Source organism: Pan paniscus, chromosome 10 (assembly GCF_029289425.2).
Source record: "Pan paniscus chromosome 10, NHGRI_mPanPan1-v2.0_pri, whole genome shotgun sequence".
Taxonomy (NCBI): Eukaryota; Metazoa; Chordata; class Mammalia; order Primates; family Hominidae; genus Pan; species Pan paniscus.
In genome coordinates this window covers 11,962,681-11,979,529 of record NC_073259.2, presented here as the reverse complement: position 1 = coordinate 11,979,529, position 16,849 = coordinate 11,962,681, and the positions used below count along the sequence as shown (strand labels likewise).

The following is a 16,849-nucleotide window of genomic DNA, read 5'->3' as shown; positions in this document are numbered from 1 at the left end:
TTGTGGTCAAAGAGTTTCCACATCTGAAAAGTGGAGGAAATGGCGAGTTGTAATGAGGATGAAAAGTGATAGAACTTGTGCTTCATATGCTGTTACACATTGTATCAATGTTTGTTTGTTTCAATAGTCTACAAGCTTCTTGAAGGTAGGAATCATGTCGCAGACATTCCTGTCCCTAGCATGGTACCTGATGCCAGCAGGTGCTTAGTGCACCTATGAGTGAATCTCTTAGAAAGATGAAGGAAAGAACTGATTTCCCTATAAGACTTTAGTGCTGTGAGAATTTTCTGGACTCTCTCGTTTTAATTTTCTGGACTCTCTAATTTTATTTTTATTTTTATTTTTTATGTTTTTGAGACAGAGTCTCGCTGTGCTGTCCAGGCTGGAGTGCAGTGGCACGATCTTGGCTCACTGCAACCTCTGCCTCCCGGGTTCAAGTGATTCTCCCCTCTCAGCCTCCCAAGTAGCTGGAATTACAGGTGTGCACCACCACGCCCAGCTAATTTTTTGTATTTTTAGTAGAGACGGGGTTTCGCCATGTTGCCCAGGCTGGTCTTGAATGCCTGAGCTCAGGCAGTCTGCCCGCCTTGGCCTCCCAAAGTGCTATGATTACAGGTGTGAGCCACCATGCCTGGCCAATTTTTTTTTTTTTTTAATTTTTACTAGAGACAGGGTTTCACCATGTTGGCCAGGCTGGTCTTTAACTCCTGACCTCAAATGATTCACTCGCCTCGACCTCCCAAAGTGCTGGGATTACAGGAGTGAGCCACTGCACCCGGCCTTTCTTGATCTTAATTGATCTAACAGGCAATAGTTTGTTCAAAATAATAATAGCATCAGTGTATTTGGTCATATATATATATGTTACACATAAGTAAAATGAATGATGGTAGTAATACAAAGGATGGGGGGAAGTAATTAGGATTATTTTGTTATTATAAGGTACTTGCACTACATGTGAAGTAGTATGGTGTTATTTGAAAGCAGACTTGGATTAGTTTTAACTGTATATTGTAAACTCCAGAGCAATCACTAAAATAAAAGAAATGGGAAAAAATAAGTATAGCGGATATGCTAAGAGCAAGGAGAGAAAATGGAATAATAGAAATGCTCACTTAAAATTACAAAAGCCAGAAAAAGAGCAGAAGATAAAAGTAGGAACAAACAACAGCAACAAAGAGAAAACAGTAACAAATATGATAGGTATGAATCCAACTATATCAATAATCACCTTGAATGTCAGTGGGGTCTGAATGCATCAATTAAAAGACAGAGACTGTCAGAATGAATTTTTAAAAAGCCCCAACTATATGTTGTCTACAATAAACCCATTTTAAATATAAAGGCACATACAGACCAAAAGTGAGTGGATGGAGAAAGATATAGTTAGCATTAATTAAAACATAGTGGGGCTGGGTGCAGTGGCTCACATCTGTAATCTCAACACTTTGGGAGGCTGAGGCGGGTGGATCATGAGGTCAGGAGTTCGAGACCAGCCTGCCCAACATGGTGAAACCCCGTCTCTGCTAAAAATACAAAAATTAGCCAGGCCTGGTGGCGTGTGCCTGTAATCCCAGCTTCTTGGGAGGCTGAGGCAGGAGAATTACTTGAATCCGGGAGGCAGAGGTTGCAGTGAGCTGAGATTGCGCCATTGCACTCCAGCTCTGGGAGACAGAGCAAGACTCCATCTTGAAAAAAAAAAAAAGGAAAAAAAAAAAAAAAAAACAGTGGGCGTAGCTATATTAATTTCAGATGGAGCAAATTTCAGAGTAAGCAAAATTATCAGGCAGAAAGAGGGGCATTAGTTTCAGATGGAGCAAACTTCAGAGTAAGCAAAATTATCAGGCAGAAAGAGGGGCATTACATAATGATAAGGGGGTCAATTCTGCAAGAAGACATAATCCTTGCTGTGTTGCACCTAATAACAGAGCATCAAAAATACATGAGGCAAAAATTGTTACAATTGCAAGGAGAAATGATGAATCCGCTATTAGAGATGGAGACTTCAACATCCTTCTTCCAGAAATGGACAGATCCAGCAGGCAGAAAATCATTAAGGATGTAGTTGAAATCAGCAACACCATAAATAACTGGATATAATGAACATCTGTAGACTGCTTCACTCAGCAATGCATTCTTCTTACAGTCACATGGAACATTCACCAAGATAGACCACAGTCTGGACCATAAAGCACACCTTAACAAATTTAAAAGAATAGAAATTATGCAATGCCTGCTCTCAAACTACGATGAATTAAAGTAGAAATCAATAACAGAAAGATAGCTGAAAAATCTCAAAATACTTAGAAATTAAACAATGTGATTCAAACAACCCGTGGGTCAAAGAAGAAATCGCAAGAGAAATTTTAAAATATTTTGAACTAATGAAAATGAAAACACAACTTATCAAAATTTGTGGGATACAACGAAAGTAGTGCTTAGAGGGAAATTTATAGCATTGCATGCATTATAGTAGGAAAGAAGAAAGATTTATTATACAATCAACTACCTTAGAAACTAGAAAAAAAAAGAGTAAACTAAATCCAAAGCAAGCAGAAGAGAAGAAATACAACAATTAGAACAGAAAGCAATAAAATTGAAAACAGGAAATCAGTAGAGAAAATCAACAAAACCAACAGCTGGTTCTTTGAAAAGATTAATAAAATTGGTAAGCCTCTAGTGAGACTAACCAAGAAAAAAATCAAGACAGAAATTACTAATGTCAGAAGTGAAAGAGGGGACATCACCACAGAGCCCATAGAAATTAAAAGGAGAGGACCGGGTGCAGTGGCTCACGCCTGTAATCCCAGCACTTTGGGAGGCCGAGGCGGGTCGATCACTTGAAGTCAGGAGTTGAGACCAGCCTGGCTAACATGCTGAAACCCCATTTCTACTAAAAATACAAAAAATTAGCCAGGCATCTTGGTGCGTGCCTATAATCTCAGCTACTCGGGAGGCTGAGGCAGGAGAATCCCTTGAACCTGGGAGGCGGAGGTTGCAGTGAGACGAGATCACACCATTGCACTCCAGTTTGGGCAACAAAAGCGAAACTCCATCTCAAAAAAAAGGAGAATAAAGACCAACTTTGTGCCCACAGATTTGATAACCTAGATGAAATGGATCAATTCCTTTAGGATGCAATCTGCCAAAACTCACACAAGAAGAAATTGACAATCTGAATAGGCCTATATCTATAAAGAAATTCAATAAATAATAACCTTCCAAGACAAAAAGCATCATGCCCAGATGGGTTCACTGGTAATTCTATCAAACATTTAGTGAAGAAATTATACCAATTTTCTACAGTCTCTTCCAGAAGACAGACACAGAGGAAATACCCTAAATCATTCTATGGGTCCAGCATTACCCTACTATAAAAACCAGACAAAGACATTACAAGGAAATACAACTACAGACTAATACATATATATTTTTGAAGCAGAGTCTTGCCTCTGTCGCTCAGGCTGGAGTGCAGTGGCACGATCTCCGCTCACTGCAACCTCCGCCTCCCTGGTTCAAGCGATTCTCCTACTTTGGCCTCCTGAGTAACTGGGATTACAGGCACCCACCACCATGCCTGGCTAATTTTTGTGTTTGTAGTAGAGACGGGGTTTCATCACATTGGCCAGGCTGGTCTTGAACTCCTGACCTCAGGGGATCCCCCTGCCTCAGCCTCCCAAAGTGCTGGGATTACAGGGCTTGGGCCACCACGCTCAGCCCCAGTAGGCAATTATGGCAAGTTTTCAGGATACAAGGTTAATACACAAAGGTCAATTGCTTTCCTAGATATCATCAATGAACAAATAGACTTTGAAATTAAATGCACAATACCAAGTATATTAGAAGCCTCCCCCAAAAGAAACACTTAGGTATAACAAAATATGTACAAGATCCACATGGGGGATGGGTGCAGTGGTTCACTCCTGTAATCCCAGCACTTTGGGTGGCCAAGGTGGGTGGATCACCTGAGGTTAGGAGTTCTAGACCAGCCTGATCAATATGGTGAAACTCCACCTATACTAAAAATACAAAAAATAGCCGGGCGTGGTGGCGGGCGCCTGTAATCCCAGCTACTCGGGAGGCTGAGACAGGAGAATTGCTTGAACCCAGGAGGCTGAGCTTGTAGTGAGCAGAGATCGTGCCACCGCACTCCAGCCTGGGAGACAGAGTGAGACTCTGTCTCAAAAAAAAAAAAAATTCATCTATATGAGGAAAACTACAAAATTCTGATGAAAGAAATCAAAGAAAATAAATGGAAGGATATTCCATGTTTCTGGAGAAGAAGACTCAATATTGTCAAGATGTCGGTTCTTTCCAACTTGATCTATAGATTCAATGCAATCCCAGTAAAACTCTTAGCAAGCTATTTTATGGATATTGCCAAACTGATTATAGAGTTTATATGGAGAAGCAAAAGATCCAGAATAGCCAACACAATATTGAAGAAGTTCAAGACTAGCCTGGCCAACATATAGTGAAACCCAGTCTCTACTAAAAATACAAAATTAGCCAGGTGTGGGGGTGCACGCCTGTAATCCCAGCTACTTGGGAGGCTGAGGCAGGTGAATCACTTGAACCTGGGAGGCGGAGATTGCCGTGAGCCGAGATTGAGGCATTGCACTCCAGCATGGGCAACAGAGCGAGACTCCATCTCAAAAAAAAAAAAAAAAACATATCTGAACATTTCCTTTCCCTGCTTAAAGTCCTTTAGTGGACTTCTGGTCCAAACTGAAACGATGGCAAGAGTGTTGCTCCCAGCTATGCAACAAGAAAAGAGCTGGAAAAGCTGCACATGAATGACTTTTCTGGATCTCCTAAGAGAATTGAGGTCACAGGGCAAACAACCTGAAACCGAGAGAGAGACAGGTACCTACAGGGGGAAACAGTACCTGAGCATTCCTTACTTAAGTAAGAAAATTAAGCTGCAAATTTTTAACAATTAATAGTGGCCTACTGTTGGTGATTAAGAGAGTATGAAGCCCCTGGAAGCTGCAGACAAAGGGAGGCTTGTGCTTTCTTTCAGGCTTTGCTTTCAGGACCCCCATCAATCACCCGCAGGAAGATAGGTGAAACGGGAGAATTCTGACACCCTCTGCTCCATGGTGCTTGCTGGGGGTGGGGAACAGAACAGCAGCTATGGTCAAGACTCCATTCCTTTAGGACAAGACTTCATCTGCAAGGGGAAGGTCATAAAAACTTACAGGCAGGCCGGATGCTGTGGCTCATGCCTATAATCCCAGCACTTTGGGAGGCTGAGGTGGGTGGGTCACTTGAAGTCAGGAGTTTGAGACCAGCCTGGCCAACGTGGCGAAACCCCATCTCTACTAAAAATACAAAAATTAGCCAGGTGGTGGGCACCTGTAATCCCAGCTACTTAGGAGGCTGAGGCAGGAGAATCGCTTCAACCCATCAGGCAGAGGTTGTAGTGAGCCAACATCGCACCACTGCACTTCAGCCTGGGGGACAGAGTGAGACTCCGTCTCAAAAAAACAGAAAACACAAAACTTATGGGCAGAGGGCATTGGTGGAAACCCACTGAAATTAGGGGAAGGGAACAGGGGAAAAAAGAAGAAGTTCTTCCTTTTAGTGAGGACCAGAATAATTGCCAGGCCGACCATTATACCTGGAGGAAGGGCAATTATGAAGGCCACACTCCCAAGATCCAGGTTCATAGTGCCTACCTAAGGCTGAGCCTCAATCATAACACAAGGGAACACATAACCTCCTTCATAGCCTACCACCACATGACAGGCCTCCAGTGAAAAATAACACAAGAATGTATCTGGGAGAACTTGCAAGAGACAGACTTTATTTAGGGAACAGTGCAAAAGGAAGATACAAATCCAAGAGACAAAAGCAAGGCACCACTAGAAGAATTTTAAGCCCCTGATGCACTGAGGATAATAATATATGTTGGTGCAAAAGCAAACTTCAAACCCAGCCCTCCTGACTACATTAACGGAAATCTCTATACTAGAGAAGCAGCAGAAAGAAATGAATGCTTATCTTCAAGAATACAAAATATTTATGTCAGTATCTGTTGTGTTATACAGCATATCCAGCTTTCAACAAAAACCACAAGGTATACAAAAAGGAAAGAAAAAACACAATCTGGACTGGGCACGGTGGCTCACACCTGTAATCTCAGTACTTAGGGAGGCCAAGGCAGGCGGATGACGAGGTCAGGAGTTCAAGATCAGCCTGGCCAATATGGTGAAACCCCTCTCTACAAATACAAAAATTAGCTAGGCATGGTAGCGCATGCCTGTCAACCCAGCTACTGGGGAGGCTGAGGCAGGAGAATTGCTTGAACCCAGGAAGCAGAGGGTTGCAATGAACGGAGATCATGCCACTGCACTCCAACCTGGGTGACAGAGCAATACTCCATTTCAAAAAAAAAAAAAAAAGACACAATCTAAAAAGACAAAAAAATAATCAGAACCAGACTCAGATATGACATCAGACATGGAATTTAAAGTAACATTATTATGTTAAAGGATTTAATGGAAAAGGTAGACAACATGCCAAAAGAAGATGGATAAATTCAGCAGAGGAAACTATAAGAATAAAATGGAAATGCTTGAAATAAAATCGTGGTGACAGAAATGAAGAACACCTTTGACTGGTTCATCAGTAGACTCAGTATAGCTGAGAAAAGAATCAGTGACCTTGGGTGTAGAGGTCAATAGAAATTACCCAAACTCCCTTTCCAACTTGGACATGGCAGAATGGCTCCCACAAAGAAGGGTGGCGAGAAGAAAAAGGGCCGTTCTGCCATCAACGAAGTGGTGACCCGAGAATACACCATCAACATTCACAAGCGCATCCATGGAGTGGGCTTCAAGAAGCGTGCCCCTCAGGCACTCAAAGAGATTCAGAAATTTGCCATGAAGGAGATGGAAACTCCAGATGTGCGCATTGATACCAGGCTCAACAAAGCTGTCTGGGCCAAAGGAATAAGGAATGTCCGACACCGAATCCATGTGCGGCTGTCCAGAAAACGTAATGAGGATGAAGATTCACAAATAAGCTCTATACTTTGGTTACCTATGTATTTGCTACCACTTTCAAAAATCTACAGACAGTCAATGTGGATGAGAACTAATCGCTGATAGTCAAATACATCAAATAAAGTTATAAAATTGCAAAAAAAAAAGAGGAATTACCCAAACTGAAGTGCAAAAAAAGAATGGGTAAAACAAAACAGAACAACAACAAAAAAGAAAGAAAGAAGACACCATCCAAGAATACCAAATGAGTTAACATGCACATAATTGGAATTCCAGAAGGAGAAGAAAGACTTGGACAGGATTTGTCTAATTCAGACTTAGTTAAACAAACAAACAAACAAACAAACAAAAAGAATAAGACAGGAGAAACATTTGAAGAGATAATGGCTTAGAATTATCCAAAATTACTAACAGACAGAAAACCACAGATCAAGGAAGCTCAGAGAACACCAAGCAGGATAAATACCAAAACAACACAGCCCCTCCCCAAACCCATGCATCTAGGGATATCATATTAAAACTGCTGAAAACCAAAGAGAAAGAAAATCTGGAAGTCAGCCAAGGGGGAAAAAACATAATATCTTACCGAGGAGCGAGGATAAGAATTACAGCAGACTGCTAGTCAGAAACAATAAAAGCAAAATTAAATGGAGTAATATCTTTTTTTTTTTTTTTTTTTTTGAGATGGAGTCTCGCTCCATCGCTCAGGCTGGAGTGCAGTGGCATGATCTTGGCTCACTGCAACCTCCGCCTCCCGGGTTCAAGCGATTCTCCTGCCTCAGCTAGGCGCCCACCATCATACCCAGCTAATTTTTGTATTTTTAGTAGAGACGGGGTTTCGCCATGTTGGCCAGGCTAGTCTCAAACTCCTGACTTCAGGTGATCCACCAACCTTGGCCTCCCAAAGTGCTAGGATTACAGGCGTGAGCCACTGTGCCTGGCCCAAATTAAGAGTTTTCTATTTTTATTTTTATTTTTTTAGAGACGGGGTCTCACTACGTTTCCCAGGATGGTCTGAAACTCCTGGACTCCAGCGATCCTCCCACCTCAGCCTCCCAAAATGCTGGGATTACAAGCATTAGCAACTACACCAGGCCAAAATTAAAAGTTTATCAGACAAACAGAAACTGAGGAAGTTGATTGCCAGCAGACCTACTTTATAATAAATGCCAAAGCAAGTTCTCTAAGAAGAGGCTGGGTGTGGTGGCTCACGCCTGTAATCCCAGCACTTTGGGGGGCCAAGGCGGGTGATCACTTGAGGTCAGGAGTTTGAGACCAGCCTGGCCAACATGGTGAAACCCTGTCTCTACTAAAAACACAAAAATTATCTGGGCATGGTGGTTGGTGCCTGTAGTCCCAGCCACTCAAGTGGCTGAGGCAGGAGAATCGCTTGAACCCGGGAGGCGGAGGTCGCAGGGAGCCGAGATTGTGTCAGCCTGGGTTGAACAGAGTGAAACTTCGTCTCAAAAAAGAAAGAAGAAGAAGAAATATAATCAAAATCTTGGATCTATACAAAGAAACAACGTACTGTAGTTTATAGAATACCATTTACAATAGCAGCCCCCATGAAGTTTTTAGGTATAAATATAACAAAATATGTGGGAGATATGTGTGCTAAAAACTACAAAATACTGACGAAAGAAATCAACATGGGGCCGGGCGCGGTGGCTCCTGCCTGTAATCCCAGCACTTTGGGAGGCCGAGGCGGGCGGATCACTTGCGGTCAGGAATTCAAGACCAGTCTGGCCAACATGGTGAAACCCCGTCTCTACTAAAAATACAAAAATTAGCACAGTGTGTTGGCACACGCCTGTCATCCCAGCTACTTGGGAGGCTGAAGCAAGAGAATTGCTTGACCCCAGGAGGCGGAGGATGCAGTGAGCCAAGACTGCACCACTGCACTCCCAGCCTGGGCGACAGAGGGAGATTCTGTCTCAAGAAATAAATAAATAAATAAATAAATAAATAAATAAATAAAAGAAAAAGAAAGAAAGAAAAGAAAAACTGAATGCTACAAGTTCAGCCCATTACTAACCAGTTCCAGACAAATTGGCTTTTTTCTTCTTATTTTCCTCTGGCTTTTTCCCTCATTTTAAAAATGGAGAGGTAATAGTGCCTCTCATGAGCGAATAGTTTTAGTATGCTTAGAACACTGTCCTGTATATAGTAAGCATTCAACATATGTTGGCTAATACTACTGACGCCAATTGTAACAGTAGTATTAGAAGCCGTAATAATATTACCCCAGTCAAATATGTCCATAATTGGCAATAGGGAAAGAATTGCTGCCACTCAGCAGAATTTGGAGTATTGAATGTCATTGTTTACTTTTTCTGGAAGGAGCATGATCTAAGATACTGATCTAAACTGAATGTGCATGGCTAATGGTGTGGATAGACAGAGATTTTAAGTGGGCAAAAGTGAAGGTTGTGTTGACAAGAAGTTTCAGGAAACAGTGATGTGGATGAATTTCCCAGAATGGTCCCAGAATATGAGAATAATGTCCCACGTGAATGCTAATCGAAATTCCCACTCTTCAGAGGAGGCTATCAGCAATCAGGTACACATCAACCATATGGCTGTCATGTAGTCTCTTCGTATCACCCCACTTACTGCCCAAGTGATTTATTTGTAAACAATGTGGCCAGCGTGGTGGCTCACGCCTATAGTCCCAGCACTTTGGGAGGCCGAGGTGGGTGGATCATCTGAGGTCAGGAGTTTGAGACCAGCCTGGCCAACATGGTGAAACCCCATCTCTACTAAGAATACAAATATTAGCCGGGCCTGGTGGCGGGTGCCTGCAATCCCAGCTACTCGGGAGGCTGAGGCAGGAGAATCACTTGAACCTGGGAGGCGGAGGTTGTAGTGAGCTGAGATCACGCCATTGCACTCCAGCCTGGGTGACGGAGTGAGACTCTGTCTCAAAAAAAAAAAAAAAAAATGTGACCAGGGTGGCAGGCAGTGGTAGAGGTTATACTTGAGCTCTATAGTATAGACTTAGCTCACCAAGGCTGACCTCTGCATACTGATGCTGCTTAGTGTCCCATATGTCAGGGGAAGTATTCTTGTATTCTTGCAAGTATTTTGTCATGGATGGGGCAGGGATTTGTCTTCACTGAGATAAACACTTACTCTAGATTTGGATATGCTTCACTTACATGCTATTGCTAGCAGGACCATCAATGAACTTACTGAACACTTCATACCTCATATCTCACAACATCTTTTTGGACCCATTTCTATAAGTTATACGAAAAGGGTAAGGTAATGCATGGATGACCATGGGACTCAGTAGTTCTAATGTGTACCACATTCCTTATAAGTAGGAATCTCAATTTTTGGAAGCCTCAGTTAAAGTGGCATGTAGTCATTTTGCACCCTCTTGGAGTACTGTTCAATTTTCGACATTGTATATGTGCTGAATAGTGACTAAGAATAGGCATAATTTCTTCTGTAGCCAAAATGCATTGGTTAAAGAAAGGAGAGGTAGGAGTGGAGTGGTGCCTCTCCTATTACACTTAACAGCCAACTTGAGAAAGTTATGCTTTTCATGTTTGCAACTCAGGGCTCTCTGCTGCCTTGAGTTGTTTTAGAACTCCTTGTTTTAGAAAAGGAGGAGTACATGCTGCCACCAGTCGTCACGGAGATGCCTCTGTTTATCGATTTACTAAAAAGGATTTATTTTTGTATGACGTTTAAAGCAGTTTAAATTACATTCATTTGCTGACTTAGAGAACTGTGGGAAGTCTTGACTTATGGGAGTTGGGCTTTTGGACTTCTCCTCTGCCAGTTTTCTTTTTGTTTCTGTCTCCCCATTTTTTTCCCCCGTCTGTCTTGGGCTATCTCTTTTTAGGCGCATAGGCAAGGAGCTGTGACCGACAATTTGAGTGTTTTTAAAAATACTCTCATAAAAAACACACCTTTGGCCGGGCGCAGTGTCTCACGCCTGTAATCCCAGCACTTTGGGAGGCCGAGGCAGGCGGATCACAGGAGGTCAGGAGTTTGAGACCAGCCTGGCCAACATGGTGAAACCCGGTCTTTACTAAAAATACAAAAATTAGCAGGGCGTGGTGGAGCACGCCTGTAGTCCCAGCTACTCGGGAGGCTGGGGCAGGAGAATTGCTTGAATCTGGGAGGTGGAGGATGCAGTGAGCCGAGATTGCGCCATTGCACTCCAGCCTGGGAGACAGAGTGAGACTCTGTCTCAAAAAAAAAAAGAAAACAAAACATTTTTTTCTGCAATACTTTTCAAAGAATGGTTTAAAAGCAATGACAATCCATGATCAGTGAGAATTTTCACTCAGATTATGGTCTCTCAATTCCTTTTTCAAAGAGCAGACAGGCTACTTGGAGACTTGGGTAAATTTATGGATTATAATAGATTTAAGAGGAACAGCCATCAGATGCCATATTTGGAGCTGGTGGGACCTCATTCAGACAAAATCAGTATAAAAAATATTTCAGACAATTCAGGATTTCCTTTCTTTAAGGGCTAGGTATTGGATAATGTTATAAGTCATTTAAAAAATTTTCTTAGGTGTAAAATCTTAGTGTATTTTCTCTATATTCATATCTGTTAGGATGTTTGTGAAAATATTCATGATTAAAATCACATTTTTGAGATTTCATGTTTGGGATATTTTTTAGACTCCCTCATCCGCCATTGTGGGTGCAGATAATGAAACAAAATGGCAAGTTGTTGGTAATTTTTGAAGCACACGTGACGAGCCCTGGGAAGTGCAGTATTCTCTATATTTTTGTGTCTACTTCAGTATGTCCATGACCACTCCCTTTCCCCTCCAAAAAAAAAGTTAAAATTTAAAAAAAGCTGGCTAAATTAAAAAAAAGAAAAGAAAAAGGAAATCAACAAAGATATAAATAATGACTGGGTGTAGGCTGGGTAGGGGCTGGGTGTGGGCTGGGTGCACCTGTAATCCCAGTGCTTTGGGAGGTTGAGGCAGGGGGATCACTTGAGGCCAGAAGTTCGAGACCAGCTTGGACAACACAGAAAGACGCTGTCTCTACACAAAATAAAAAATTACTCAGGCATGGTGGCATGTGCGTGTACTCTCGGCTACTTAGGAGACTGAGGTGGGAAGATCACTTGAGCACAGGAGTTCAAGGTTGCAGTGAGCTATGATTGCACCACTGCACTCTAGTCTGGGTGACAGAGTGATACCTTGCCTCAAAAAAAAAAAAAAAAGGTATAAATAAATAGAAAGATATACTGTATTCATAGATTAGAAAATTCAATATTGTAAATATGTTAATTCTCCCCAGTTTGATCTATAGATTCAATGCATTATCAATCAAAATCATAGGGAGCTTTTTTTGATAGAAATTGACAAACTGATTCTAAAATTTATATGAAAAGGGAAAGAAATGAAAAGGAACTAAAAAAATAGTAGGAGAAATTACTCTACCACTTATTAGACTTATTAGAAAGCAGTTAGTGTGGTATTAGCGAAAGAGTAGACAACTTAGGTGAATAGAGCCAATAGAGAGACCAGAAATAAACCCACACAAATAATGTCAACTGATTTTTGACAAAGATGCAAAGGCAATCCAGTGGTGAAAGAACAGTCTTTTCAACAAACAGTGCTGGAAAAATTAGACATTCATATGTAAAAACAAAACCAAAAAACCTCAACACGTACCTCACACTTACACCAAAAAATGGCTCATAAACTTAAATGTAAAAAGTAAGACATCTAGAAAAAAGCACAGGAGACCCTGTGTGTGTGTAACCTTGGGTTTGGTGATAAGTTTTCAGGTACTGGAAACACAATTCATAAAGAAAAAAATGATGAATTGTACCTTATCACAAATAAAAACTTTTGTTCTGTAAAAGATAGGTTGAGAAAATGAATAGACAATCCACAGCCTGGGAGAAAATATTTGCAAATGATGTATCTGATAAAGGACTTGTATCCAGAATAAATAATTCTTCTTTTTCTTTCTTTCTTTTTTTTTTTTTTTTTTTGAGACGGAATCTCACTCTGTCACCCAAGCTGGAGTGCAGTGGCGTGATCTTGGCTTATAGCAACCTCTGCCTCCCGTGTTCAAGCGATTCTCCTGCCTCAGCCTCCTGAGTAGCTGGGATTATTACAGGCACGTGCCACAACACCTGGCTAATTTTTTTATATTTTAGTAGAGATGGGGTTTCACCATATTGGCCAGGCTGGTCTCAATCTCCTGACCTCGTGATCCACCGGCCTCAGCCTCCCAAAGTGCTGGGATTACAGGTGTGAGCCACTGCGCCCGGCCCAGAATAAAGACTTCTTAAAACAGAATAAGAAAACAAATGGCCCAACCAGGCACCATGGCTCATGCCTGTAATCCCAGCACTTTGGGAGGCCAAGGTGGGCAAATCACGAGGTCAGGAGATTGAGACCATCCTGGATAACGTGGTAAAACCCAGTCTCTACTAAAAATACAAAAAGTAGCTGGGTGTGGTGGCGTGTGCCTGTAATCCCAGCTACTCAGGAGGCTGAGGCACAAGAATTGCTTGAACCCAGGAGGTGGAGGTTGCGGTGAGCTGAGATCATGCCACTGTACTCCAGCCTGGTGAGAAAGTGAGACTCCATCTCAAAAACAAACAAGCAAACAAACAACAACAACAAAATGGCCCTATTTATTTATTTATTTATTTATTTTTGAGACAGAGTCTTGCTCTGTCACCCATGCTGGAGTGCAGTGATGCAATCTTGGCACACTGCAACCTCCGTCTCCCAAGTTCAAGCAATTCTTGTGCCTCAGCCTCCCAAGTAGCTGGAATTACAGATGCCCACCAACATACCTGGCTAATTTTTGTATTTTGCGTTTTTTTTTTTTTTTTTGAGATGGAGTTTCGCTCTTGTTGCCAAGGCTGGATTGCAATGGCACGATCTCGGCTCACCGCAACCTCTGCCTCCCCAGTTAAAGTGATTCTCCTGCCTCAGCCTCCCGAGTAGCTGGGATTACAGGCATGCTCCACCATGCCCGGTTAATTTTGTATTTTTAGTAGAGACGGGCTTTCTCCATGTTGGTCAGGCTGGTCTTGAACTCCTGACCTCAGATGATCCACCCACCTTGGCCTCCCAAAGTGCTGGGATTACAGGCGTGAGCCACCATGCCCGGCCTAATTTTTAGTAGAGATGGGGTTTCGCCATGTTGGTCACGCTGGTCTCGAACTCCTGACCTCAAGCGATTCAGCTGCCTAGGGCTTCCAAAGTGCTGAGATTATAGGCGTGAGCCACTGCACACTGCCGAATGATCCAATTTAATAACAAGCAAAAGATCTAAAGAGACACTTCAGAAAATAAAATACCTGGATGGCAAATAAGCATATGAAAGTTGGTTAACAGCATTTGTCATTAGAGAAATGAAAATTAAAACCACAATGAGGTACCACTGCTCACCTACTACAATTTCTAAAACACTGCCACCAACCACCAAATGCTGGTCTTGCTAGAATTTCTAAAACACTGCCACCAACCACCAAATGCTGGTCTTACTACAATTTCTAAAACACCGCCACCAACCACCAAATACTGGTCTTACCAGAATTTCTAAAACACTGCCACCATCATCACGAGGTCAGGAGATTGAGACCATCCTGGCTAACATGGTTAAACCCCATCTCTACTAAAAATAAAAAAAATTAGCTGGGCGTGGTGGTGGGCGCCTGTAGTCCCAGCTACTCAGGAGGCTGAGGCAGGAGAATGGCGTGAACCCGGGAGGCGGAGCTTGCAGTGAGCCGAGATCGCGCCACTGCAGTCCAGCCTGGGTGACAGAGCGAGACTCCGTCTCAAAAAAATAAATAAATAAAATAAATAAAAATAAAAAATAAAAAAAACACTGCCACCATCACCAAATGCTGGTCCTACTAGAATTTCTAAAACACTGCCACCATCACCAAATGCTGGTCCTACTAGAATTTCTAAAACACTGCCACCATCACCAAATGCTGGTCCTACTAGAATTTCTAAAACTGCCACCAACCACCAAATGCTGGTCTTACTAGAATTTCTAAAACTGCCACCAACCACCAAATGCTGGTCTTACTACGACTTCTAAAACACTGCCACCAACCACCAAATGCTGGTCTTACTACGACTTCTAAAACACTGCCACCAACCACCAAATGCTGGTCTTACTAGAATTTCTAAAACTGCCACCAACCACCAAATGCTGGTCTTACTACGACTTCTAAAACACTGCCACCAACCACCAAATGCTGGTCTTACTAGAATTTCTAAAACACTGCCACCATCACCAAATGCTGGTCTTACTAGAATTTCTTAAACACTGCCACCATCACCAAATGCTGGTCTTACTAGAATTTCTAAAACTGCCACCAACCACCAAATGCTGGTCTTACTAGAATTTCTAAAACACTGCCACCATCACCAAATGCTGGTCTTACTAGAATTTCTAAAACACTGCCACCATCACCAAATGCTGGTCTTACTAGAATTTCTAAAACACTGCCACCATCACCAAATGCTGGTCTTACTAGAATTTCTAAAACACTGCCACCATCACCAAATGCTGGTCTTACTAGAATTTCTAAAACACTGCCATCATCACCAAATGCTGGTCTTACTAGAATTTCTAAAACACTGCCACCATCACCAAATGCTGGTCCTACTAGAATTTCTAAAACACTGCCACCATCACCAAATGCTGGTCTTACTAGGATTTCTAAAACTGCCACCAACCACCAAATGCTGGTCTTACTACGACTTCTAAAACACTGCCACCAACCACCAAATGCTGGTCTTACTAGAATTTCTAAAACACTGCCACCATCACCAAATGCTGGTCTTACTAGAATTTCTAAAACACTGCCACCATCACCAAATGCGGGTGAAGATGTGCAACAGGAACTCTCATTCATTGCTTTTGGGAATGCAAAATGATATAGTCACTTTGGAAGACAGGTTGGCAGTTGCTTTTTCCTGTTTCCTTTTCTTTTTTTTTTTTTTTACTTTGTGAGACAGTCTCGCTCTGTCTCCCAGGCTGGAGTGCAGGGTGGGATCACATCTCACTGCAGCCTCGACCTCCCGGGCTCTAGAAATCCTTTCACCTCAGCCCCCCAAGTAGGTGGGACTAGAAGCACACATCAGCACAGCAGGCTAATTTTTGTATTTTTTTTTTTGTGAGACAGGGTTTAGCCGTGTTGCCTAGGCTAGTCTCGAGCTTGTGGACTTAAGCGATCTGCCTGTCTCAGCCTCCCAAAGTGCTAGGATTACAGGCGTGAGCCACGGTGCCTGGCCTAGGTTGGCAGTTTCTAATCAAGAGAAAACATCACATGAACCCAAATGGCATGTCAGCCTACCAAATAATTAATCAGAAAAGTGTAGTTTTTAAAACTGCCAAGGTTGGTCATGTGTGTGGTGGCTCATGCCTGTAATCCCAGTGTTTTGGGAGGCTAAGGCGATAGGATCGCTTGAGGCCAGGAGTTCAAGACAACATAGAAAGACTCCATCTCAAAAAAAAAAGAAAAAAAAAGACAGGTATGGTGGTGAACGCCTGTAGCCCTAGCTATTCAGTAGGCTAAGATGGAGAGGATTGCTTGAGCCCAGGAGTTCGAGGTTACAGTGAACTATGATCACACCACTGAACTCCAGCCTGGGTGGCAGAGTGAGATCCTGTCTCTGAAGAAAAACAGAAACAAAAACAAAAAAACTGCCAAGGTCATGAAAAAATAAGGAAAGACAGAAACTGTCACAGATCAGAGAAGACTAAATATTAAGGGATCATAATCACTAAGTGCAATGTGGTATCCTGGATTAGATTCTGGAACAGAAAAAGGATTTAAGGAAAAAAACTGGTGAAATCTAAATAAAATCTGT

General features: G+C 42.3%; 1 pseudogene; it reads left to right on the top strand.

Moving 5' to 3' along the window:
• The first annotated feature begins 6,682 nt into the window (after positions 1–6,682).
• On the top strand, positions 6,683–7,120 carry LOC100981551 (large ribosomal subunit protein eL31-like; annotated as a pseudogene).
• The last annotated feature ends 9,729 nt before the right edge of the window (positions 7,121–16,849 follow it).